The 27,510-nt window shown below is 42.0% G+C and overlaps 1 protein-coding gene across 3 annotated transcripts in view; it reads left to right on the top strand.

Annotated features, from left to right (window-relative positions):
* Window positions 1–27,510, top strand: part of LOC125460414 (calcium/calmodulin-dependent protein kinase type 1) — a 203,082-nt gene that overhangs the window by 128,334 nt on the left and 47,238 nt on the right. The gene's annotated exons all lie outside the window — the stretch shown is intronic.

Consider the following 27,510-nt stretch of genomic DNA (forward strand, 5'->3'; position numbering starts at 1 on the left):
CCACTGGCAACTACAGGGTAATCAGAGAATTAGGATTTAGGCATTGATGACATAATTACTTTTTTGTGTACTCAATGTGGCCGACTGTTAAACTCAATTATTTAACTTGGATTGTCAAATTTATCTCATCTACCCACAGTCAGGATTCCCCTGCCACCTGCTTCCACATAAGATGAAATCCTCCATGACATATCTGGTACAACATCTCTATTGGGGCGAAGCACATTTGATAGTGTGATAGGCTGTCTAATTGGCACCACATCCACCATCTTAACATTCCTTCCCTTCCTCGCCAACACAGAGGCATGTTCCACCTGTAAGATATACTTCAATAACTCTTCCAAGGCTCATTTAAGTACACCTTCCAAACCTGCTACATGTACCACCTAGAGAACCAAAGGGAGCAGATTCATGGGAAAATGATTGCTGCAAGTTCCTCTCCAAGCCATACACCATTGTGACTTGGAAATACTATCACCTTTCCTTCAGTGGTTCTGGATACACCTGTGTGTGTGTGTGTGTCTGAAACACTTAGATTAAAATATTTCGGGAAGCTGATTATAAACGACACAGGATTTATGGATACTTAGGCGAAAATTGATTTATTACTAGTCAGCATGGTTTTGTGTGAGGAAAATCATGTCACACAAACTTGATTGAGTTTATTGAGGAAGTGACCCTGTTATAGGAAGGATATTATTAAGCTGGAGAGAGTTCAGAGGAGATTTACCAAGATGTTGCTGGGTATGGAAGGTTTGAGTTACAAGGAAAGGCTGGGATTTTTTCCACTGGAGCATAAGAGGTTGAGAGTTGACTTGACAGAAGTTTATAAAATAGTGAGAAGTGTAAATAGAGTTGATGGTGATTGTCTTTTCCCTAAGACCGGGGATTCCAAGACTAGAGGGCACATTTTTAAGGCGACAGAAGAGCGATTTTAAAAAAGACACATGAGGCAAATCTTTTATACAGAGGGTGGCTCGTGTGTGGCATGAACTTCCGGATGAAGTGGTGGATGTGGGTAAAATGACAATGTTTAAAAGACATTTGGATGGATCTCTGAATAAGAAAGGTTTGGAGGGATGTAGACCGGGGCAGGCAGGTGGGACTAGTTTATTTTGGGTTTATGTTCAGCATGGATTGGTTGGACCAAAGGGTCTTTTTTTTGTACTATAAGACTCTATGACTGTAGGGCAGCTCATCAATACATTCTTGTGGGCAGTTAAGAATCAGCAATGGCCTAGTTAGCAAAGCCTGCAATCTGTGAAAGAATACTTCTTGAGAAAAAGCACATTTCATCCACAGGTATTTAGCTGAATTTTTGTGCTTTTTGATCTTACATATTCTTTAATCTATATATCAGTTTGCAAGACTAGAAAATTGAATTTTTATTATATTCAATAATGTATTCAGTAAAAATGCTGACTTCATAGGTCAATAAGTTGGAATGATGGAGCAGAATTGTAGGACAGTGAAATGAATGAAAAGGAATATTTTGAGGAATTAACATCTCTTCAGGGATTTCAGAGATACATTGAAGGAGAATTCCTGAAGGTTTCGGAGAGGGTAGACAGGATATGGAGTTGGCAGCTTAATGTTTACCTTGTGTGGATGGTGAAGATTGACTGAGGTCTTTCATAAAATCTACATCACTTTCACGTGCACTATAGTTAGCTCTTTGCCTGGAGGAAAATAATCTTCCATACTAATAGTACATTACCTTGGAAAAGGTAATGTGCTATGAACAATTTGTTTTCACTGAGCTGAGCTGACTTAGGTGCCCTTTGAAAACTGGTCTGTGTGACCTGATTTTATGATTACTATACCTATTCTTGATTGCAGCAATTGCTGATGTGGGGTGGGGTTTGGCCAGCCTTCTGACATGCAGCACTGCCACAGATACCAGCTTCATTGTAGGGGTAGGCTGTTTGACTAGCCCCTTTACTACAATTGTTACGGGTCAAGGCCCTTCTATTGTTATATGTGGTTTGTGGCATGCCATGAATATTGGGCAGTGTGCCATACTAAGTGGAGAATAAAATCAATCTCATCAGCTTAGTGTAAATGGTGAGATGCATTGCAGCACTTTATCCATTTGGAAAAGTGCTGCCATACAATCAGTAATGAACAACAATAAGGAAGATAAGGGGAAAACAGCAAGATTTTGTCAGGGTTGGAGGGTTTGAGCTATAGGGAGAGGCTGAATAGGCTGGGGCTGTTTTCCCTGGAGATTTGGAGGCTGAGGGATGACATTATAGAAGTTTATAAAATCATGAAGGGCTTGGATAGGGTAAATAGATAAGTTCTTTTCCACAGGGTAGGGGAGCTCAAACCTAGAGGGCCTGGGTTTAAGGTGAGAGGGGAAAGATTTAAAAGGGCCTTAAGGGGCAATGTTTTCATGTAGAGGGTGTTGTATGTGTGGAATGAGCTACCAGAGGAAGTGGTGGAGGCTGGTACAATAACAGCATTTAATAGGCATCTGGATGGATGTATGGAAAGGAATGGTTTAGCGAGATATGGGCCAGACACTGGCAAATGGGACTGGATTCATTTAGGATATCTGGTCGGCATGGATGAGTTGGACTGAAGGGTCTGTTTCCATGCTGTACAGCTCCATGACTCCATGACTGTAAAGGGTTATACCACCTGACATGACATGGAGAGGCCCCAAAGTATAAGGTGGACGGGTGAGGAAGTGTTAGGAGTGATGGAGGAGTGGACCTCGGTAAGGTGGGGGAACCATTTCTGTGGAATGCTGACTGCAGAGGAGAGGGCAAGATGTGTTTAGTGCTGCAGATGGCAGAGAATGCCATTTGAATGCAGTAGCTGGTGGCTAGAAGTGAGGACTAGGGGAACTGCATTGTCTTTTTTTTGGGAATAGAGTTGCAAAAATGTCATACTGGCCTCAAAAGGTTATCTCTGCCTCTGTCTCCACAGATGTTGCAAGGCATACTGAGTTTCTTCATCACTTTTTTTTATATTTCACTATTTTGCTTTTTATAATTGGGAGGTACCTATAGCCACACCTTTGACTTGGAGAAAGTGAGTCAAGTTAAAGGAGGAGTTGTTCAAGGTGAGAATGCGCTCTGCCAGGCAAATGAGGGTGGAGGTGGATGGGGATTGGTAAGGTCCCTTTTCAAAGATGGGGTGAGGAGTCATCAGACTGTGTAGATGGATTACATATCCATGGCTGGGGCTAAGAAACGGGAAATTGTGGAAACAACGTAAAGTTTCAGAAAAATCTCCAGGTGCTCAGTCCTGGTCTGGCAATGCCTTGACATTGATTTTTTTCACTTAATAAATTGAAATGAAAATGGGAAGAGACTGGATGAGGCTAGCAAAAGATTGGAATGATGAGCCTGCCAGGGCAGTCCCATTTATGAAGAAGGTAGAAGTAGGCTGTGTGGGGTTAGGAGTCTATGAGGTGGGAGACTGTGGGGCGGGGAGACCTCCAGATGAGGCCAGTGACAGTTCTGGAAGCAACATTGTGATATTCAGTTTTGGAGATTACGTTCCAGAGGGAGATAAGAGTAAGTTTCTGAGAATTGTTGATCAGCCTCTGCCAGGTTGAGGTCAGTATACCAGATGACAACAGCTCCACCTTTATCGGCAGGTTTGATAACAAAGTCAGGAGCAGGCACAAGAGACTGGAATACAGCACTTCTGTCATCTGGACTGCTTTGAGACAATTGTTCTTGTTTAAATGTAGGGACTCCCTTTTGCTTTTTCACTGTTGCATGGATGTCGAGTTGATGCCTTCATATCAGGAAATGGCAAACACTTGGAATGATGAAATTTATCAATTAGTACGAGGAAGAGCAGAATAGCAAGGAATGGGGTTATCATCAGTTTCAGATTCTTACTGATTTACAGACTATTTACCAATTGATCAATGACTGTCAGTGAGACAGAAGGCAATAACCCAGAGGGTACTAACTGACAGATGATTATACTTACAGTAAATTGTGATATTGACTTGTAGTTTAAATGTGGACAAACATATCTGTCTTCTGGTAGCTTTGATTTGTCATACTGCTTATCAGTTATCTCACACTGGATGAGTAGAAACCCCTTCCAGCTAAATATTGAGAAGATCAAGGCTGTTCTATTTGAAACTCTGTTCCCTAGCAACTGCCTCGGATTGATTCAGATCAGTTCATATCTGGCTTTTAGAAGAGCTTATAACCAGAAGATCACGTGCTTCCACCTCTGTAACATTTACAATCTTCTCCCTTCGACTCAACTGCTGCTTAAATCATTTTTTTTATCCTCTAAACTTGACTTTCCTACTGCCTTCCTGAATGGCCTCTCATCCTCGTTCCTATCATCACTCGCACGGTGTTCTATTAATTTATTGTTCATGTGCTCAATCCTGTTCTGGAAAATGCCTTGATATTAACCTTTTTTCTCTTAGTAAATTGTTTCCATATTGCTGTAACCTTCTGCATTCCTACAGACCTCCGATTGCTGCAAAAATTCAATTCTGGTCTTTAGAACAACCCAAGTTTTAATCAGTTCAATCATGGACAATCATACTGGACTCCAGGGCAATCACTCTTAGACCATGATGTCAAAGCAGCATTTGATTGAATATGGAAGCACAAACCCTAGCTACGGAAGCCTCTCCACTGATCAGAATCATACGTAGCACAAGGGAAGATGCTTGTAAATGTTTCAAATCAGTCATCCTTGTTCCAGACATTGTTGTGGGTAATCCTTTAGAGTATTCCTCCATGCCCAACCATCTAAAGTTGCTGCATCAATTACTTGTTTCAAGCTCTGGACTATTCCCTTGCATCCTTCCTTCCAACTCCCCCACCTCCCCCACACTCTCCCCAACCCAATCTCTTTAACCCTCTCCAACTTGCTTCTCTTTTTTATAATTTGCCTTGAAACCTACCTCTTTGACTAAGCTTTTGGTTATTTGGCATAATACTTTCTAACATAGCTTGGCAGGAATTTTGTAATACTCTTGCGAGGTGCCTGGGGTATTCCATTCTGTGAGAGGCACTGTATAGAAATGTGAAACAATGCAAGAGTTTGAAGTGATGTACTTCGGTAGGAAGAACAATATAAAATAAAGTGTGTAATTCTAAAAGAGGTGCAGGGGTAGAGAGGCGTGAGTGTCACATATGTACAGATTATTGAAGGTGACAGGACCGATGGAGAGAACTGTTAATAAAGCATACTGTATTCTATGCTTTATTAATAGGGGCATGGAGTACTAGAGCAACAACATGATGCTGAACTTCTTTTTGATACTTATTAGCCCTCAGCAGAAGTATTGTGTACAGTTCTGGGCACAACAGGAAGGACATGAACACAGTGGAGGAATTCATAAGAGATTTGCAAGAATTGTTCCATGGATGAGAAATTTTAGCTATGATGATAGATTTGAGTGAAAAAGGCAAGAGGACACCTGACAGATGGAGGCTAGATGGACAGGGAGAAACTATTCCAACTTGTAACAAGGTCAAGAATTAGAGGGCACAGATTAAAGTGATTTGCAAAAGAAGCAAGTGCAACGTAGGGAGGAAAAAAATCTTCATGTTTGGGATGCAGTGCTTGAAAATGTGATGGAAGCAGATTCAACTGAGTCATTCAAAAGGACATTGTTTCAATTTAAATAGTCATCTAATGAGGAAGAGACAGGAGAATGACACTGAATCGTGATGTATGCTTGGAGAGCTGGTGCAAAGACTGTGGGCTGAACAACCTTCTTCTGTGTTGTAGCACTTCTGTGATCCCATTGATAAGTGTAGGTTGTTTTTGTCATTACCACAAAGCACAGAATTGGTTTGTTAAACTTTTGAAATGTTTTTGCCTTTATTCAACAGTCCATTTGCTAGGGAAAGGATTAAACAATGAGTGTGCTCAAGCCAAAGGCCAGGTGATGTCTTTTTTCACCTATGTCCCAACATAATATTATAGGAAACTGTAGTAAACAGCAATTATAACTGGTGTAATTTAATGTTGGCGTTAGGTATGTGTTAGTAGAGTAAGCTGGAGCTGCAATGCCTAGTAGCAGGCAATTGAAATTCTGCTCTTCAACAAAAAATTTACACTTTCAGGATAACAGGTCAGCTGACTTGAAGATACTGTCCTTGCCATTTTCTTATGTAGATTAAAAAAATTCAAACACCTTTTTAATTGTTATGCTGCCTTAAATAATAGCTTCCAAATTGAGATCAGCATAATACCAGGTAATACCAAGAAATGCATGTGAAAGAGTCTGTTTGCAGTCTTGCATAGGATCTGGAACATTGTAATCGTTTGGTTGTGTCAAAGTAAGCTTCTAGTACCAGATTTAAAGATATGCTAGCAGTCTCAATTTGCATGTTATTCTTTGAGTTCTCTTTAAGCATTCATGAAATGAGAATTCATGTCCTTCTGATCAATGGGTTTGACTATCTGCCAGAAGTATGCTCACTCTTATTGTGTTTCAGAAGGAGTCAAATAGGGAAGGGAGGGATGCAGAGTGAAACAAAGCAGAGAAATTTTTTGCAAACCGAATATCTCGGGATATGTACAAGGCATTTTGTCAGTATTATGTTGTGTCTCTTCCCAATGTGCCTATTTTTCAATATTTAGAATGACGATTTTGTGGTTTATTTGAGCTATTTTGCAAATGCAGAATCAACATTGTTGGGTAAATTACTTTTTTTGCCATTTACTTAGAAATGGTTGAGATTATCGAAAACAAGCATTCAAACAGCTTCTGGATCGATACATGAATAGGAAGTGCATAGAGGGATACAAATCCTGTAAGTGAAGACAGTTTTAGTAGGGAAGGGTAAAACGTGTTGATGCTGGCTTGGAGGGCTGAAGGGCCTGTTCCTGTGCTGTTTTGTTCTCTTTTCTCACCATCAAAGATTTCTGTTGAGCAATTTAGCTGAGGATCACATTTGGAGCTGCAAAACTTTGCAATACTCATTGGATATTTTGGCCCAATCCAGTCAAGAATTAAAAATGACAAAGCAAGCCCAGGAGAGGTAGAGAGGTTCATGTTTTACTTTGCTCGGCTTTGCTGGATGGTTTCTTGAAAATTGCTCTATTTCATATAGATTGCGGATTGAGGAAATTTGCAAACATTGGCAACATTTCAAACATCCGATTTGGTAAACATTTTTAAAAAATGCAATTGAGAAACAAGGGTGTTTCACATAGCTGATTAGAATGATGAAATTTAGGGTACGAAGTGATGCCATTTGGTCCATCTAGTTGCTGCTAATTTTATGCTTTGAACAGGAACTATATGACTGTGTTGCTTTACTACTGTCTCTGTATGCATAATCTTACTTCATGGTATCTGCTTCCCTTTTTAGAATGATATTCATCTCTGTCTCAATAGACTTTTGCATGAAAGCGTTCAATCATTTCAAAGTCGAGTCTAAAAGGTAGTCTTCAAATATTCCCCTTAATTCATATGATACAGATTCTGTATTGTATCAATGCCAAATTTCCCAGTCAATGGCAAAAGGGTATATCATTATTTCTCGCAAGATATTTTTAAAGTATCCTTAACTTTTTCTTCTTTCAATGGGAATAAACGTTAATCAGTTAAGTTAATCTTTACAGCTGTAAAAAATTACAGTTTTAATATCCGGTAGCAAGGCACCCTAAAATTCACCCAATACTTCAGTTTTGCTCTGAGCATTGTCTTGTATCAGTTCAATCAGTTCAATACAAGTTCTCCTCTGACATATTTGTAACTTGCACTTGCAATTTTAACTACTGAAATATCTGTGTTATCTCAAATCTCCAACTTTTCCCATTCTGTTAAGACGCGTTCTATAAGAAGGCAACGAGTGGTGGTTGATGGAAAATATTCAGCCTGGAGTCAAGTCACTAGTGGTGTGCCTCAAGGATCTGTTTTGGGACCACTGCTGTTTGTCATTTTTATAAATGACACGGACGCAGGCTTAGGTGGATGGGCTAGTAAGTTAGCAGATGACACTAAAGTGAGTGGAGTGGTGGGCAGTGTGGAAGAACGGTGCAGGTTGCAGGGAGACTTGGATAAACTGCAGAATTGGTCTGAAAGGTGGAAAATTGAGTTTAATATGGATAAATGTGAGGTGATTCAGTTTGGGAGGAATAATAGGAAGGCAGAATACTGGGTCAATGGAAAGATTCTTGGTAGTGTGGATGTGCAGAGGGATCTTGGTGTCTATGTCCATAGATCCCTGAAAGTTGCCACCCAGGTTGATAGTGCTGTTTAGAAGGCTTAAGGTGTGTTCAGTTTTATTGGTAGAGGGATTGAGTTCTGGAGCCGTGATGTCATGCTGCAACTGTACAAAACGCTAGTGTGGCCTCACTTGGAATATTGCGTGCAGTTCTGGTCGCCCCATTACAGGAAGGATGTGGAGGCATTGGAAAAGGTGCAGAGGAGATTTAATAGGATGTGGCGTGGTCTGGAGCGCAGGTCCTATGAAGAAAGGCTGAGGGACTTGGGTCTGTTCTCATTGGAGAGAAGAAGGCTAAGAATGGATTTAATAGAGACATACAAGATGATCAGAGGATTAGATAGGGTGGACAGTTAGAGTCTTTTTCCGAGGAGGATGACTTCAGCTTGTACGAGGGGGCATAGCTACAAATTGAGGGGTGAAAGATTTAAGACAGATGTCAGAGGCAGGTTCTTTATTCAGAGAGTGGTAAGGGCGTGGAATGCCCTGCCTGCCAATGTAGTTAACTCAGCCACATTAGGGGCATTTAAACAGTCCTTGGATAAGCATATGGATAATGATGGGATTGTGTAGGGGGAGGGGCTTAGATTAGTTCACAGGTCGGCACAACGTCGAGGGCCGAAGGGCCTGTTCTGCGCTGTATTGTTCTATGTTCTAATAGTTTAGGGTGTACTTTTCTTGTGCCTTTCTTCCCCCCACAAATGTACCATCTCACATTTGTCTGTAATGATTTGCATCAGCATAGATGGAAATTACAAATGGAGGCAGACTGCTCAGCCCAAGCAGTCCATATTAATGTCTATTTCCCAACCTGAGCAATAGACTGAATTCCTTGTATTTTCTCTGGTCTTAATGTCCCATTATTACATTTTCTAAAACAAAAGACAGAAATTGTGGGAGAATCTCAGTAGGTCTAGCAGGCCCTATGGAAAGAAAGCTGAGTTAATAGTTCGAGTTCAGTGACTCTTCAGGGTGCACCTTTTCTAATGTATTCTTAAATGTTAAAAAAGGTCTTAGCTTAAATCGCTAACTTCACTAACGTATCCCACAGACTCTCAGTCCTCTGCTTTTATCAAATGTTTCTCTTCCTTTCTGGCCGAAATCTCTCGCATTTAATGTTATAACTGCACACTGTTAATCTGTTGTCATCAGGCAGACTCACTGTTAATTTAATCTACACACTCAGATATGTTTTGAAGTGTCTCCGGGTCAGGTGGGACTTGAACCCAGCCCTCCTTCCTTGTGGAGTGCTACACCATTAGTTTAATATTATCAGCAAACTTCAGTGTCACACCAAGAAAAACAACGCATAAATAATTTATACAAAAGATGTGCTGGCTCAGTTCCCTAGGGTGATACATTGCCTATGATCTACCAATTTGAAAAATATTCATTTATCTTTATTTCTTTTACTCACTCCCCTCACCATTGCTGTATCTGTATTTCTTTTAGTTATATGCCTCTTAGTTTGTATTGGTCAAGCTCAAACTTCTCTTTACAAATCCATGTTCTCAGTGCAGATTATTTACTAATATCATTCACTTATAAAGTGAGTCCTGTATAACCTGCAATGTGGCTTGAGATCCATTTGCAGAATTAATCTTTAGTTTACAAATGATTAAAATCAATTGTTCTAAAATTTTCTAGTTTGTCCTTTTTGCTCCCCAATGACTAAAGTTATAATATTTGCAATCGTCGGTGCAGTTCTTGTCTTCAAACATTTTTAGGAGAATTAAGGTTAATATTTACATTATCTCTTTCTCAACCTCTTTCTGCAATTCATACATTCTGAGGCAAATGAATCTTTTTTATTTTTAGTCATTTGTTTTAATATTACCTTTTTGAATATTTATGCAGCTCTTCCACATCCTCCTTGGATACCTCTACACTCATTCTTGCATACTGTGCCTTAGAAAGTGGTGCTAGCTTCTTGTTGAGCATCTCAACCATTCAGTTCCAATCCAGTACAAGGCCATTTCTTCATTTCAAAGTCATTTTATTTTGCTTTGATTACTCTGTTACATGTGCACAGATAAAAGCCCTTAATATCTCCTTTATGTTGACTGCAACAAATCTTTCATGCTCCTCCTTAGCCTGTCCTGATTTTTTTGCTCATTATTATAATTGCTGTTTTGTTTTCTCTTTGTTATAAGCCATTTTTGAGTCTTACTTTTGTTTCAATCTATTTATAGAAACCTCTTTCCCTGCCTTATTCCTCGTCAGAATATGTTTATCTATCTCTCATTTAAATATCTGTCAACTCAGATCCCTTGCCTGGCCTGTCATTTTATTTCTAACCAAATAATGTGGATGAGGCTGCATTTTGTACCACTGAAATTGGCTCATCTGAAATCCAGCTCCTTTATCTAGGATTTATTTTGTTTAAATGTGGATCTAATTAGGTTTAGGGTTACTATTTCCTAATGTTCACTCCCATGCACTTTGCTCAATTGTTTACTCTGCTTCGTAATTCGGAACTAGATTTCTGCCTTGTTCAATTTTTCTCCTTCGTCACCTTTTTGAAGATATTGATTTGAGGTTCAATGTGTCAAGTCATTTCAGACTCAGTTAATGTATTAGCTATTGACTGTTCACCAGAACAATTATTGGAAAATCAAACTACTAGAAGCCAAGCTCTGCAAATGCGATGTTGTGGACATGAGATAATCTGTTTGAGAATTCATTTCATGACACCTGATTTGTCAGGGATGCAAAATATCAAATTTGTAACAAGATTAATATAAATTATAATTCCTTTTGAGGGAAGAAGATAAACCTGTTCTTATCTATAATTATGGAATAGATAAGTTTGTATCAAGATCAAATGACTGTGTTTGCTTATATGAATTAAACATCCAAAGTATAAAAATGTATTAATTCCACTGGTAACGATACTCTGCTGAGCAACTCTTTGCTACTATGTTTTGCTACAAAAAAGCTTCATTGTGCCTCTGGCTTTGCATCATTGCCAATGATTCATATCGACTGTTCATTTGTGAAAGTCTTCAAGTGGGTGTATGGTCCCATTTGAGTAAGGCATTATCATCTCTAAGGGGCATTATAGGCCATCTCTTGCTGATATAGCTTTCTTTCTGCGATGATACCTTCTCTGCGACAGTTTGAAGATGTAGTTCTTCAAATTTCTGTCCTCCAGTATAAAGACTTTTGGCGCCAAGTGTCATGTAGATCAGGTGTATTCATGTTCCTCAGTTGTTGAAGTCAGCCTGGATTCATGTATCTCTCTTGTATGAATGCTTGTACCTCAGTTTTGGACCTCCACTGAGTCTACGGACACTGTCAAGCTCTCCATAAAGTGCACCATTTGTTATGTCGCCATCATCCATTCATTGGCTGACCATCATTATTGTCATTGCTTGAGCATTGCCGTGATACTACAAGTCAACCAACTGCAGTATGTTTTTGTTGAGGCCTGTGTGCTGTTATGGGTCCCAGAGAACTTCCTTAAAACCATTTGAGTACCATGTGTATATTTAGGACTCTACAACTCGTCCTCCCTTCCTTAGTCAAATCGTGGCACAATCCTTTCAGGATTTCCTGCTCTAGGTTCACCCTTTGACTGTTGTTCTCATGCTCTTTATTAGAAGTGCATGGATGCTCAGGAATAAAGGATTCAAATGCCGTCCAGTAGCTCTGAATATATTACAAGCTAAATAAATAATCACACATTTCATACCCTAAATTTTGCTTGTCACGTAAACTTAATTTTAAAGTGGAGGGACATCTGATGAAGATGTCTGACACCATGTTTGTTTTCCAGTACTGAAAGGAAGGATATGGGGACTGTTACATTGGTTTACTGGAATTGCAGTATTTCCAGTATGGTGTGACTACAGGTTTTCTGCTGTTTGAATATTCAATGTCCATTCTCATTAGAGCAGCAGAGCATAAGTCATGAGAAATGTCTTATCTACTGTTTACAGTACAATAGCAGCAGGATGTTCTTCAGATCAGTAAATCACGCACAAAACAAAAGCACCCTGTTAAAGTCTAATGTAAATAAGACTAAGCCAGCTCTAGTGTTTATTACTGACTTACACTGTTCATTTCCTCCACTATTATTTATTATTGCTCTTTCCTTCTCAAGTAGATCAATAAAGCAGAAGATGAGGTGACACAGTGGCTCAGTGGTTAGCAATGTTGCCTCACAGTGCCAGGGACCTGGGTTCGATTCCAGCTGTCCTTGCAGCATTTGGACATTCTCCCTGTGTGTGCTAGGGTTTCCTCCAGGGGTTCCAGTTTCTTCCCAAGATCCAACAATGTGCACATTAGGTGGATTGGCCATGCTACATTGCCCATTATGTCCAGGGATGTGTAGTCTAGGTGGATTAGCCATGGGGAATGCAGGGATAGTTTAAGTGGGTGGACGGTCATTGGAGGGTGAGTGTGGATTCATTGAGCTGAATGGCTGGGTTCCACACTGTAGGAATTCTGTGATCCTATCTTATTCTATGCTGGTGCCTCACTGATTGGCCTTGAAGTACAAACTTGGACACTTGCATCAAGACCTTTTGATTATGAATGCTTCAATTAGAAAACGTGACCCTGTACTCATCTAATGACCACTTGCTTTGCCACACCTCTCTGATGAAGGGTCTAGGCCCGAAATGTCAGCTTTTGTGCTCCTGAGATGCTGCTTGGCCTGCTGTGTTCATCCAGCTCCACACTTTGTTATCTTGGATTCTCCAGCATCTGCAGTTCCAATTATCACTGCTTTGCCACATTTGTGGTTTGTGAGACAGTGACTCAACAATGTGGATTTATATTCTTACACCGGCTGAGGTTACCATGAAAGACTCTCTTTCTCAATCTCTCCTTTGCTCAAGGCATGGTGACCGTCAGGTTCTTTGTTTCATTTAAAAAATATACATTATGCATAAAACTGTCTTTATATACATACCCAGTCACTAAAGCCATTCAGTTCTGCACAGTAGCATTTGGAGAAACAAACATTGGAGCTTGATTCTATCCAACAGCCAAACCAAAGGCATTTCTTACTTGTACAAGTTTATATTTACCTATATTTGAGGCACCGGGTTGGGGTGGGGGGTCCAATAACTGAATGGACCTCCATTTGCCTTCAGCAGGAAGACCTCAGACAGTGATCCTTCCCCACTGTACCTTGTCAGCAGCTGTCCCAAGTGTTAGTGCATCCTTCAGCACATAGTCCAGGACCTTGGAATGTGCCTGTCTGCAATGCTTGTTTGAGGTCAACTCTTTTTTTAACTGGAAGACCAGCAAGTTGCGGGCAGACCAAAGAGCATCTTTCACCAAGTTTATGGTCTTTCAGGCACAATCGATGTTTGTCTCAGTGTGCATCGCAGGGAACAAATGGAGAGCACAGAATCCTATGTCGCGGAGCTACTAGGACCAAACTCAACAACAGCCACTGTATCCTTCTTCAGACTTCCTTTACAAAGGCACGTTCGAACAGGAGATGTGTGACAGTCTCTACCCCCCTCTGCAGCCGCTTCAAGGATAGCGTGTGGTGGCACAGAGTGTCTGGACATACATGAAAGATCTCACCGGTTGTGCCCTTCTCACCACCAGCCAAGTGGTGTCTTGGTGCTTGTTAGAAATTGCTGGTATTGGGGAATTCTACCAAATGGCTTTGACAATCGGCTCAGGGAGCACTTCAACAGGATACACTCTCTTTTCCCACAGGGTCTCGAGAACGCTATGTGCTGACCACTTTTCGATGGTCTTGTGGTCAAAGGTGATTTTCCTTCGCAGGCTTCTCCCTGAAGGACAGGTGATATAGAACAGTCCAACTACTTGAAGCATTCTGCGGCAGTGAGGCCAGTCCCATCCTTCACAACACCAGGAACAGGTAGAACCTCAGTACCTAATGACACTTGGTCTTCGTGTACTGAGGGCCTAAGCACGGCTTGATGCAGCTGCACGAAAAGGTGGCCATCTGGATGAGGGCAGCATTGGGTACATTCTCCTCCCACTTATCCAGAGTTTTGTACATGGCACCCCTGTGACATAGTCTATCTTTGACCTCCAGATGAAGGGGAAGATGGCTTGGGTAAGTTCAGCGAATGGGCCAGACCTGTGCTGCATACAACCGCAGAGAGAGTGCCTCACACCTGATGATCAGATTTTTACCCACAATGCACAAGGACCAGTTTCTGCCTCACCTAGGCGATATGCTCCTGCCAAATTTTTCCGCACGGCCTGGTCCGAAACATAGTCCCAGCGCTTTCAGGTAATCTGTCCTGACTGTGTAAAGGATAAAAGATCAGTTGGCCCAGTTCCCAAAGAACATGGCCTTGATTTTGCCTCAATTTACCTTGGCACGTGAGGCCAGTTTGAACTGGTCACAGATGCTCACGAACCTGCGCACGGACAGCGCTTCGAGCAGAAAATGGCAGTGTCATCCATGTACAGGGAGGCTTTGACCTGCCGGCCCCCACTACCTGGAATAGTCATCCCTCTCTAGGCTCATATCCTTCCTGATGGATTTAGCAAAAAGCTCCATACAACACAAAAACAAGGCAGGAGAGAGTGGGTAGCTCTGTCTGACTCTGGATCTGATTGGGAATCTTTCTGATTCCCACCCGTTGATCGATACTGCACTAACGTTGGCGTAGAGCCGTCAGATCCAATTGCAGATTCCGTCCCAAAAGCCTGTTTTGGACAGCATGTCTCACAAGTGAGATAACAAGGTGTGGAGCCGGATGAACACAGCAGGCCAAGCAGCATTAGAGGAACAAGAAAGCTGATGTTTCGGGCCTAGACCCTTCTTCAGCCCTCCTGCTCTTATGACATTGCTTGGCCTGCTGTGTTCACCCAGCTCCACCTCTTGTTATCTCAGATTCTCCAGCACCTGCAGTTCCTGCAGTTTCATGTCCCACATGTCGGTGTGTGATATCCTGTCAAAGGCCTTCTCCTGCCCCAGGCTGATGAGGCAGGAGTCCATCTCTCTGTCCTGCACGTAGGCGATCGTCCCTAAGGGGTGCGACGATCTGAGAGATTGCCGTGTGTGGTACAGCCCGTGTTTGGTTGGCGTGAATCACTGATCTCAGAGCAGACATGACCTGGTTGGTGATGACCCTGTGGTTAAACCACCAGTCGATTCTTTCTATTGAGAGAGCAGCCCTGCGGTTCAGTAGGACTGTGGTGAGTTTACCGTGATTTTTACTTGGCTGTTCAGGAGCAAAGAGCTTGAGGACAGTGAAAATTCAGGCAGAGAATTTCCATCTTATTCCAAAGAGTGAGGGTGATTGTTTTAAGCGGCAACAAACACCCTGTCGTCACCATCAGTACAACTCAGTCCATCACTTACCTCTTGCCTGTCAGCAGGATTGTTAAGTGCTGCTCACTCTGTCATATCCTTTGATCCCTTTGGCCCCAAGGATGACATCTCTCTCCTTGTCAAAAACATTCAGTGTTTTGGCCTCAACCGATCAACGGGTGGGAAAGATTCCCAATCAGATCCAGAGTCAGGCAGAGCTGCCCACTCTCTCCTGCCTTGGCCTCAACTGCTTTCTGCGGCAGAGAATTCCAAAGGCTCATCACTCTATGGGTGAAGAAATTTCCCCTCATCTCAGTCCTGAAGAGCCTATCGTTAGTCTGTGACCCCTGGATCTGGACTCCCAGTCATCAGCAACATCTTTCCGATTACCTTGATGTACTATTTATAAGGTATAATTTGTCTGGTTAGCACGCACTACAATACTTTTCTCCATATCTTGTTACATGTGACAATAATAAATCAAATCCTGCATTTACCTCATTTAGTGCTGTCACAATTTTGTACATTTTGATGAGACCCCCCCCCCCCCCCCCCCACTTCATTCTTCTGAACTCGGTGAATATTGTCATAGCCAATTGTGTGTGTGTGTGTGGCGCATGTGTTGGGTAATCTCCTCCACCACCCACCCACCCACCCCCCCCCAGCCCCCCCCCCCCCCCCCCCCCCGCTTCCATTGCTGTTAATGGTGTGCTGTATGAGTTTCTAATCAACTTGCACTCGGACATGTTGGGGGCATCCATATGAAAATACTGAGACTGACCACTGATCAATTGAACCTGGTGGTAATGGCTAATGCACCATGATATGGATAACCATTGAGCCAGGCAATGCCCTTGGCAAAGGCTGAACAACAGACAAAAAGCCAGAGCAGTAAGGAAAATATAATCCAAAACAATTAAGAAAATATAGGTTAGAAATTTCCTGCGTGGCCTATTTCGGTGATCAAAACTATTCCAGGAGAATGCGTAGACCACAATTTATATCACAGTATGGCTATCTTTCATGTGACATTTCACCATCCCATCCAAAATCCCTCTAGAAGTGACGCAGACACTTAGTTCTGAGCAATCTGAGGTGGTGCACGGGGGAGGTGGCGGGAGTGTGGCAAGTCACGGGAGAAATGGGTGGAGGGCATCAAGTGGCATAAGGAGTATTTGGCGTGTGAGGTGTGGGGCTGGAAAAATAAGTTTTATGTTTAGTTTATTTTTTATTATTACTAAGCGTCGGCACCGTGCCAGAGCACCAATCCCTCCTCTTCAGCTGGTAGGGTATGGCTGGGACTTAGAACATAGAACATAGAACATTACAGCACAGTACAGGCCCTTCGGCCCTCGATGTTGTGCCGACCTGTCATACCGATCTCAAGCCCATCTAACCTACACTATTCCATGTACGTCCATATGCTTGCCCAATGATGACTGAAATGTACTTAAAGTTGGCGAATCTACTACCGTTGCAGGCAAAGTGTTCCATTCCCTTACTACTCCGAGTAAAGAAACTACGTCTGACATCTTTCCTATATCTTTCACCCCTCAATTTAAAGCTATGCCCCCTCGTGCTTGCCGTCACCATCCCAGGAAAAAGGCTCTCCCCATCCACCCTATCTAACCCTCTGATGATTTTATATGTCTCAATTAAGTTACATCTCAACCTTCTTCTCTCTAACAAAAACAGCCTCAAGTCCCTCAGCCTTTCCTCGTAGGACCTTCCCTCCATACCAGGCAACATTCTAGTAAATCTCCTCTGCACCCTTTCCAAAGCTTCCACATCTTTCTTATAATGCGGTGACCAGAACTGTACACAATACTCCAAGTGCAGCCGCACCAGAGTTTTGTACAGCTGCAGCATAACCTCTTGGTTCCGGAACTTGATCCCTCTATTAATAAAAGCTAAAACACTGTATGCCTTCTTAACAGCCCTGTCAACCTGGGTGGCAACTTTCAAGGGTCTGTATACATGGACACCGAGATCCCTCTGCTCATCTACACTACCAAGAATCTGACCATTAGCCCAGTAATTTGCCTTCCGGTTACTCCTACCAAAGTGCATCACCTCACACTTGTCTGTATTAAACTCCATTTTCCACCTCTCAGCCCAGCTCTGCAGCTTATCTATGTCTCTCTACAACCTACAGCATCCTTCGTCACTGTCCACAACTCCACCGACCTTAGTGTCGTCTGCAAATTTACTAACCCATCCTTCTACGCCCTCATCCAGGTCATTTATAAAAATGACAAACAGCAGTGGACCCAACACTGACCCTTGCGGTACACCACTAGTAACTGGTCTCCAGGATGAACATTTCCCATCAACTACCACCCTCTGTCTTCTTTCAGCAAGCCAATTTTCCGATCCAAACTGCTATATCTCCCACAATCCCATTCCTCCGCATTTTGTACAATAGCGTACTGTGGGGAACCTTCTCGAACTCCTTGCTGAAATCCATATACACCACATCAACCGGTTTACTCTCATCTACCTGTTTGGTCACCTTCTCAAAGAACTCAATAAGGCTTGTGAGGCACGACCTTCCCTTCACAAAACCGTGCTGACTATCCCTAATCAATTTATTCTTTTCTAGATGATTATAAATCCTATCTCTTATAACCTTTTCTAACACTTTACCAACAACTGGCTCACTGGTCTATAATTACCAAGGTTGTCTCTGCTCCCCTTCTTGAACAGGGGAACCACATTTGCTATCCTCCAGTCGTCTGGCATTATTCCTGTAGATAATGACGAGTTAAAGATCAATGCCAAAGGCTCAGCAATCTCCTTCCTGGCTTCCCAGAGGATCAGAGGATAAATCCCATTTGGCCCAGGGGACTTATCTATCTTCACACTCTGTAGGATTTCTAATACCTCTTCATTGTGAACCTCAATCTAGTAGCCTGTATCTCGGTATTCTCCTTGACAACATTGTCGTTTTCTAGAGTGAATACTGTTGAAAAATATTCATTTAGTGCTTCCCCTATCTCCTCTGACTCCACACACAACTTCCCACAAATATCCTTGATTGGCTGTAATCTTACTTTCGTCATTCTTTTATTCCTTAAATACCTATAGAAAGCCTTTGGGTTTACCCTGATCCTATCCGCCAACAACTTCTCATGTCTCCTCCTGGCTCTTCTGAGCTCTATCTTTAGGTCTTTACTAGCTACCTCGTAGCCCTCAAGTGCCCTAACTGAGCCTTCACATCTCATCCTAACATAAGCCTTCTTCTTTCTCTTGACCAGAGATTCCACTTCCTTCGTAAACCATGGCTCCCGTGCTCTACAGCTTCCTCCCTGCCTGACGGGTGCATACTTATCTAGGATACACGGGAGCTTTTCCTTGAATAGGTTCCACATTTCTAATGTGCCCATCCCCTGCAGTTTCCTTCCCCATCCTATGCTCCCTAAATCTTGCCTAATCTCATCATAATTGCCTTTCCCCCAGGTATAACACTTGCCCAGTGGTATACACCTATCCCTTTCCATCACTAAAGTAAACATAACAGAATTGTGATCACTATCACCAAAGTGCTCACGTACTTCCAAATCTAACACCTGGCCAGGCTCATTACCCAGTACCAAATCTAATGTGTCTTCACCCCTTATTGGCCTATGTACATACTGTGTCAGGCAGCCCTCCTGCACACACTGGACAAAAACTGACCATCTATAGTACTCGAACTATAGTGTTCCCAGTCAATATTTGGAAAGTTGAAGTCCCCCATGACAACTACCCTGTCTCTCTCACTCCTATCGAGAATCATCTTTGCTATCCTTTCCTCTACATCTCTGGAACTATTTGGAGGCCTATAGAAAACTCCCAATGGGGTGACATCTCCTTTCCTGTTTTTAACCTCAGCCCATACTACCTCAGTTGACGAGTCCCCAAACATGCTTTCTGCAACTGTAATACTGTCCTTGACCAACAGTGCCACACCTCCGCCCCTTTTACCATCTTCTCTGTTCTTACTGAAACATCTAAATCCCGGAACCTGCAACAACCATTCCTGTCCCTGCTCTATCCACTTAAGGCTTGTCTGGACCAGGAAATCCCACCAACCGCAGTGAAGGGTGAAAGCTTTTCCTGATGCAAAGTATCATTGCTGGGTGAATGCAAATTATTGCAAATTTCATGTATACAGATATATTTTGAACTTATCTGAAATAACCCAGCCTCAATTTATCTTTTCTTTTAGTCCTTGTGTCAGCATTGAGACACAGTATCTTTCAGGTCAGGTCAGATCGCTGGCATCAGTTTGTCGTAAGCAGATCTGACCAAAACTCCCACACAAATGCAGAGCTGGAAAGATTATCAGTAAAGTTCAGAATGTGGATCATCTCTGATAACTCATGCATGCATTCACAATGTCAAACCTCAAGACTGGTTGCGATCCAGCTTCCAATCAGGGCTCCATCCTGGTGGAAGCAGATACAGTAGTACATTTTGAAAGGGAATTGGGTTTCTATTTGAAAGGAAAGGTCTGTAGTGTTAGAGGAAAGAAAAGGGTAGTGGAACTCTTAGGCAGTGGTTGCAAAAAGGCAGCCAACTGGCCTCTTCCTATGCAGTTTGATTCAGTTATTCTTTAGCCTTGGCCACTGAATCAGTACAATGTTTTGTCCAGTTTTTTTAACCATTAATGCTATTTCGGACCAGCCTGGACTGCTAGAGAATGGAAAATTGAAATTGTACTTACGAAATTACTAATTGTCCATTTTGCCCTGCTAACGTTGTCATAATATTTACCTTTGACCCAAAGACCTAATTGTAGTTACTTTTCAGTATTTTATTTCCTAAGTGGATTTCAATTGTTTTAGACTGAGCTCAGAAATGAAAGACTCAGTACTTATGTTACATGTAAACTCACCATGATTATGTAATAATTACAATTTAAAAACAAAGTTCAGTGACAACAGCATTACATTACCTCACATTATAAAGGTTTGTGTGTGGGAAGTTCTGAAAATTAGTTTACAGTCCTGAAAAGAATGAAAGATTGTTTGGTAGAGCCATTTGGAGATATTTGTGTTTTTGCCGCATCTGAAAATGCTTGTCAGTTTATATGTGGGCCCTAGCATCAAGATAACAACACAGGGAGAGCCAGAGCAGAAAGACACTGTCAGATAAATGCAGCTTTGCTCTTTGAGCCTATCAGCTGTGCTTTTCTCATCTGTATATCACCAAGATTGCAGTCTGTGCCCTTTCATTTGAGCAGTTTTCACTTCAAGTTGCCATTTGACTAAATGTCAGACTTGTGTAAAGATGTTGTTTGGAGTGTACAAGGTGTGAAAAGGGCAAAAGTAAATGTTCTGGTGAGGTAAATACTCCTACTCATGCTCCTCAACGTTATGCCTTTGTCATAGGGCTGGAAGATTCTATAGTGATAAGGCAATAATTGCTGGATCCTAAGAGCTCGTTGCTGAATATACTAGCTAGCGAACTTGTCATCCCAAAGCCTTTTAGAGCGACAGCTCACGACTAACTCTTGATTCTATCCCACAGCCAGCTCTGTATCCATGCAATCACTATTCCTTTAATTGCATCTGCACGACAAAGGCTCACCACCAACCTGTTCAGGAGTGAACCCTCCAATCATCAAGGTCGATAGGGTGACCTTAGACAATGTTGACCACTTCCAATTCTTAGGGAGTGTCCTGTCAGCTACATTGGCTAATGGTGAAGCGATCCAGCAGCGCCTCCAGTGTGCTAGCACTTCCTTTGGCCACCTGAGGAGAAGAGTGTTCGAGGACAACAGCATTCGATCCAACACCAAGATCGTGATTTACAGAGCTGTGTAGGTTCTGCCTGACTGATATTGCTGTGACATGCGGGCTGTCTACAGCAGATACCTCATGGTAACGGAGCAGTACCACCAAAGCTGCCTGCACAAGTCCCTGTGAATCTACTGGGAAGAAAGATGCATCAACACCAGCGTTCTCAACCGAACCAGAATGCCCAGTATCGAAGCACTGACCACCCTTGAGTGGCTGCGATCGGCTGGTTAAATTGTCCATATGACCAACACAAGACTCCCCAGTCAGGTGCTCCCCTTCGGCTTCAAAATGGCAGGTAAGCCACAGGTGAATAGAGGAAGCACTTCAGGGATACCCTCAAAGCTTAACTGGTGAAATGTGGCGTTCCCACGGAGACCTGGGAATCACTGGCCCAAAACTGTCCAAAATGTAAGGGGAGCATCCGGGAAGATATCAAGCAGCTCAGGACTTACCATCAGGAAAATGTGGAACCAGCTTACAGACCGTTCCCCTTCCCATGACCACCTTCTGCCCCAAGTGTAACAGAGTCTGTGAAAACTGTATGGATCTGTACAGCCAGCTACAGCGTCACCCCGAGAGTGGAAGAGAGTCACCCTTTTCTGAAAGGGACCACTGATGATGATGACGATGATCAATCGGGCTTCAGACTTTGCAGAGTTCTTTATGTGGTATCTCTGAAAGCTTATGTCCACAACATAAAAAAACACTTTTCACACCCACATTTTCCACTACTTCATCCAAGTCAAAATAGAATTGAAATTCTCAAGCTGCAATATACTTGCATTTCTCAAGTTATTAGTACTGACTGTTAGTACAGATAAATAGTCCAGTAATGTAACCACTATTCAGTTATACACCTTTGGAGCATGGATTCACATGTTCAATTTCACACTTGTCTCTAATATGAAATGTGTGTGCTTCAATGCCTACTTTCAGTCTCGGGAGACTGTGGAAGAAAACATAACAGCAAGAAGAAGAAGCAAATACTAATTCTTAGAGCTTGGTCTTGCTCCTCACTGGCCTTATATTAGTGCTCTGACCTGCCTTTTCTATATACACCATTCAGTCTCACTTTGAAGCATTGATTCCCTACAGTGTAGAAGCAGCACATTGAGTCCACACCAATCCTCCGAAAAGAATTCCACCCAGACCCACACCCTGTATCCGGTTTCTGTAAGCCTGCATGTCCCGTGGCTAATCCATCTAACCAACACATCCTGGACACTCTGGGCAATTTAGCATGGCTAATCCTCATATCGCTTTGGATTGTGGGAGGAAACCGGAGCACCTGGGAAAAAAAACACACAGTCATGGGGAGAATGTGCAATCTCCACAGAAACAATTGCCTGAGAGTGGAATGTAACCCAGGTCTGTGGCACTGTGAGGCAGCAGTGCTAACCACTGAACCATCGTGCCAGGTTATCGAGGTGCGATCGAATGAATGGTGAGATGGTTGCTTTGCCAGATGTTAAATGCCCACAATGGCTAGACTGGAATATCTGGCTGGATAGAGCCACAGGTGATCAAACAACACAGATCATTAAAATGACAAAATATGACGCAGCTGGTGCCATTACAATTTAATGCCATTGTATTCCTCTGGGATATGTCTATTTCTAAGAAGAAAGTAAAAAGCACAAAGGTTCTTGACATTGTTAGGCAAGTGTTGGCAAGTCTAATGGATGCGAATATTTTGTCGACTATGATTAAAGATTGGCTACATAATGCTGAGTTAGCTTTGCAACAAGAGCATCCACTTCATTTCTGAAGAAGGGTCCTGACCCAAAACGTCAGCTTTCCTGCTCTTCTGATGCTGCTTGGTCTGCTGTGTTCATTCAACTCTACACCTTGTTATCTCACCCTCTTCACGCATGATTTTCTATCGGTAACATTAAGTTGAATTACCAACTATAGTATTAAAGAGATCTGCTTAGTAACCAATACAGTGATCTCTGCTGATCCCCAGTTCATGTGTCGGATAAAACCAACCAAACACATTGACTCTAATGTACATTTCATCTGATGTACAGCAAGTTAGCTTTCCTTCTCATTCTGTCATTACACTTCTGTGTAATATATACTTTAAGACTGCATTTAAAAATAAGTTTTTAAAATTACACTATGAACTATGGCTTGGCACAGCCAGGGATCAGGTTGCCCATATGTTCCACCCCTAAAATGTTAGCATTTTAAATCATCTCGGATTTCCTGTGTGGTTTCTAAGCCCAGAAACTCAACTTATGAATTTATCAATGAGCTGGTTTCTAAATCTGTGAGATATGCTGTTTGGCATTGAACAGTAAAGATGGTCTCTGCATGTGTCTAATTACTTTCTTCCTCCACGACTCAGAATCCTCCTGATACCTGCATGAGTAATAACCAGGACCTGAATCTTGAACTGAGTTAGGTTTTCAAATGGAAACTATCTAAAATAGTGTGTTTTTTTAAATTCTATATGGAAGGTGTGATTCAATTGATGCCACATTTTAATTTTCTGGGATATGCAAGCTGCCAATCTGGTTGTTTTTATGCAGAATCTCATTTTTTAAAATTGCTGTTCTGTTAAAACCTCAGATTGAATAGCCCTGAGGTTGGTGATTCATATGATAATTGTTTGTTGGAAAATGTCAGTGTCATATTGATTCATTTCCAGGTACACCAAAGTCTACTCAACATGAAATGCTGAAATCTGACATTGTGCTCTTGCTCACTTAGTCTGAAAAGAGCACCATCTCGATCATTTTGACTGCACCCTGTTAATACCTCAGTGTTGAGCATCTCCAGGGCAGTGTAGGGATAGAGAAAAGTGGTGAGGAGAATTGCATAGAATTATTATATAATTCTCTGGATTTATTTCCACTCATTGCAATCAGAGAAAACTTTGACAGGCTTTGGAAGTGGCCTTTGATCCTTCTAACCAGTTGTTCCCTCCTGTGCCCTGCCTGAGGGATATTTAACACTAAAGTTGTCAAAAACCTATTACTGAGGCAACACAGTGTGGAGCTGGAGGAACACAGCAGGTTGAGCAGCATCAGAGGAGCTGGAAAGATGACGTTTCAGAACCTATTTCTGGTCTTTTCAGTGCTGTTCTTAGAGATGTGCAAGATTGTTTCCTCAACTTTAACTGTGATACTTTCAATTTTGACAGTCAGATGAGGGAACACAGCTGAAACTATAAAGCAAATTCAAGATTACATAAGGAAGTTCATGAATTCTTGTGGTGCAGTGGATATGGTAATGTACCTGGATGACTGGCATCTTCAGGAGCATTTTGGAATGCTGAAGTTCTTGGCTGTTATTGGAAGAATGTCTGACTGTAAATAAACCAGTATAGAGTTCTAAAGCAGCCAAAGTGAAAAGAGCTAGACAATAATCTGTGGTGTCAGCCAGAAAGCTAATAAAACAATAATCAGTCATGAATGCAACTTTCCAATGAGCACTGGAGAAATGTGGTTCATCAAGGAGGAGAAAATGATGAAGGGTCTAGGCCCAAAACATCAGCTTTTGTGCTCCTAAGATGCTGCTTGGCCTGCTGTGTTGATCCAGCTCCGCACTTCAGTATCTCGGATTCTCCAGCATCTGCAGTTCCCATTATCTCTGATACAGGAGAAAATGAATGTGTCTGGATGAGGGGATACAACACATACCTAAAAGATTCCCTGTTTGTGGTAAAAGACAAGAACCTAGGTTGACCATTAGCCAGTTATTAATTCATCATAACTTAATCAGAATTACAACTGAACAAGATTATTGAATGGAATGACTTGTAGTAATTTGAAATAGAAGTGAAGGAATGTTTTGAATGAGATAAACCAATAAGACAAAGATGTATTCATAGAATTCTCTACAAGGACACCAAACATCAGCTGTCAATGGCAATGGTACTAAATAACAAAAATACATTTATGTCATTTCAGTCCTGTTGAACTCTAATTCGAGGCCAGGTATAAATGATAATATCCTCATTTGTTGAAAAAACAATGTTTCATCCTACTTAAGAGATGAAACAAGTCTATCATCATGTGAACCTCCATAATAAGATCTAAATATGAGATTTACTGCTTGAAAGACTTTGGGATATATTTAAAGTGCAGGGTGGCACAGTGGCTCAGTGGTTAGCACTGCTGCCTCACAGCACCAGGGACCCAGGTTCAATTCCAGCCTCGGGCAACTGTCTGTGTGGATTTTGCATATTCTCCCTGTGTCTGCATGGGTTCCCTCCAGGTGCTCTAGTTCACTCCCACAGTCCAAAAATGTGCAGTCTAGGTGGATTGGCCATGCTAAATTGCCCATAGTGTTCAGGGATGTGTAGCTTAGGTGGGTTTCAGGGGGATGGGTCTGGGTGGGATGCTCTGAGGTTCAGTGCGGACTTATTGGGCCAAAGGACCTGTTTCCACACTGTAGGGAATCTATCCTATGAAATGCAAATTTCAATTGTATCTATGCAACAGTAAATCTTAGTTTTAAGAATTAGTAAGACTGAGTATAGGAAAACGGCCATTAGGTTTAGAAGTAATTTGAAATAAATAAATCCAGTGTTTTGTTTAGAATACAAGTTGTGATGGAATGATATCACAGATTTTCCATCAGTTAAATTACTTTTCTGTTATGTATTAGGCTGGAGGATGGTGTTTAATGCAGTCCCATTGGTGTCAGTTAATGAATAATAGTATCTAAGACTGAAGACTTGCTCCTAAACTAGTTGCACCCTGGCCAAGCTGTTCCAGTGCAGCTAAAACACTGGCATCTACCCAATAATGTGGAAAAAATTCCAGATATCTCCTGTTGACAGAAAGTAGAACAAATCCAATCCAGCTAATTATCACCTTATCATCACAGTAAAAGTGCTGGGACTTGTTGTTTAAAGTGCTTTCAAGTGGTGCCTACTGAGTAATTACTTGTTCACTAATGCTCAGTTTGGATTCAGCCAGGGCCATTCTATTCCAGACCTCATTATGTCCTTTATCAAACATGGGCAAATAACTTAAAAAGCCAGGTGAGAGTGGCTGCTTTTGACATCGAGGCAATATTTGCCTGAGTATGGAATCATAGGGGCTCAAGAAAAATCAAGAAATCTGTCCACTGGTTGATGTCATACCAAGCACAGAGGAAGTTGGTTGTAATCATTGGAGGTCAATCATCTCCGCCTTCAGATGTTAGGACAGATCAGGATAATGTTCAAGACCCAACTATCTTCAGCTACTTCACTAATGACCTCCCCTCTATCACAAGGTCAGAAGTGGGGAAGTTCATTGTGCAATCGTTAATGTTCAGCATCATTCCTGACTCTCAGATACTGACGCAGTCTGTGCCTCTATGGAAATCTGATGAATATTCAAACTTTGGCTGATCAAGTAGCAAGTAACATTCATGCCACACAAGTGCTAGACCATGACCATCTAAAAGAAGAATCTGACCATCTCCTCTCAACTTTAAATGGCAAAACCATCTCTGAATCTCCCACTGTCAACATCCTAGGCTTTACCTTGTACTAGAAACCTAACTGATTGAGTCATATGATGGGTGTAGCAGCTTCGAGGGTGGGAATTCTGTGGTGAGTAACTCCACTCATCACTTGAGCTCCTAAAGTCTATTCCCCATCCACAAGTCAAGGATTAATGTGAAATACTCTCCATTTGCCTGGATGGGTGGAGCTTCACAAAGCGTTCAATGACTCCATGGAGAACACAGCAGCCTGATTAATTAGCACTTTACCCACCAACTTAAACAATGATGTTCTGATAACTACTACATTGGGATAGCAACACGTACTATCCACCAGATTCACTTCAGATCATCCAACAGCATCTTCCAAATCACTTGTACCACTTAAATGGACAGCAGACATATGGAAACACTATTACCAGCCAATTTATCTTGAAGCCAAACACCATTCTAACTTGGACTTGCTGTTGATTCACTGTCACCACATTCAAAAACCTGGAACTCTCTCCCTAACAGCACTATGGGTGTCCCTACAATGTACAAAGTGCAGCAATTTAAGAAGCAGCTCATAATTACTTTCTGGAGCACTTTGGGGTGGACAGTAAATGCTGGCCAAACAGCGATATTCACATCATACTAATGTCTTGTAGTGCCTGCTGTTTGGGAAGATCAGCAATTGTTGGACACTGCATGAGAGAAAGCCAAATGACTGTACCACTGCCCGAGAATCGTTCCAAGGCAGTCTTACATTTGCCAGACCTCGCCTGATAGATTTCCTGAGGCAAAGCCTTTCCTGACCTGCCAAAGGGTATTTGATCCTATGCTTAGAATTGCAAATAAT

Source organism: Stegostoma tigrinum, chromosome 11, assembly GCF_030684315.1.
Source record: "Stegostoma tigrinum isolate sSteTig4 chromosome 11, sSteTig4.hap1, whole genome shotgun sequence".
NCBI lineage: Eukaryota > Metazoa > Chordata > Chondrichthyes > Orectolobiformes > Stegostomatidae > Stegostoma > Stegostoma tigrinum.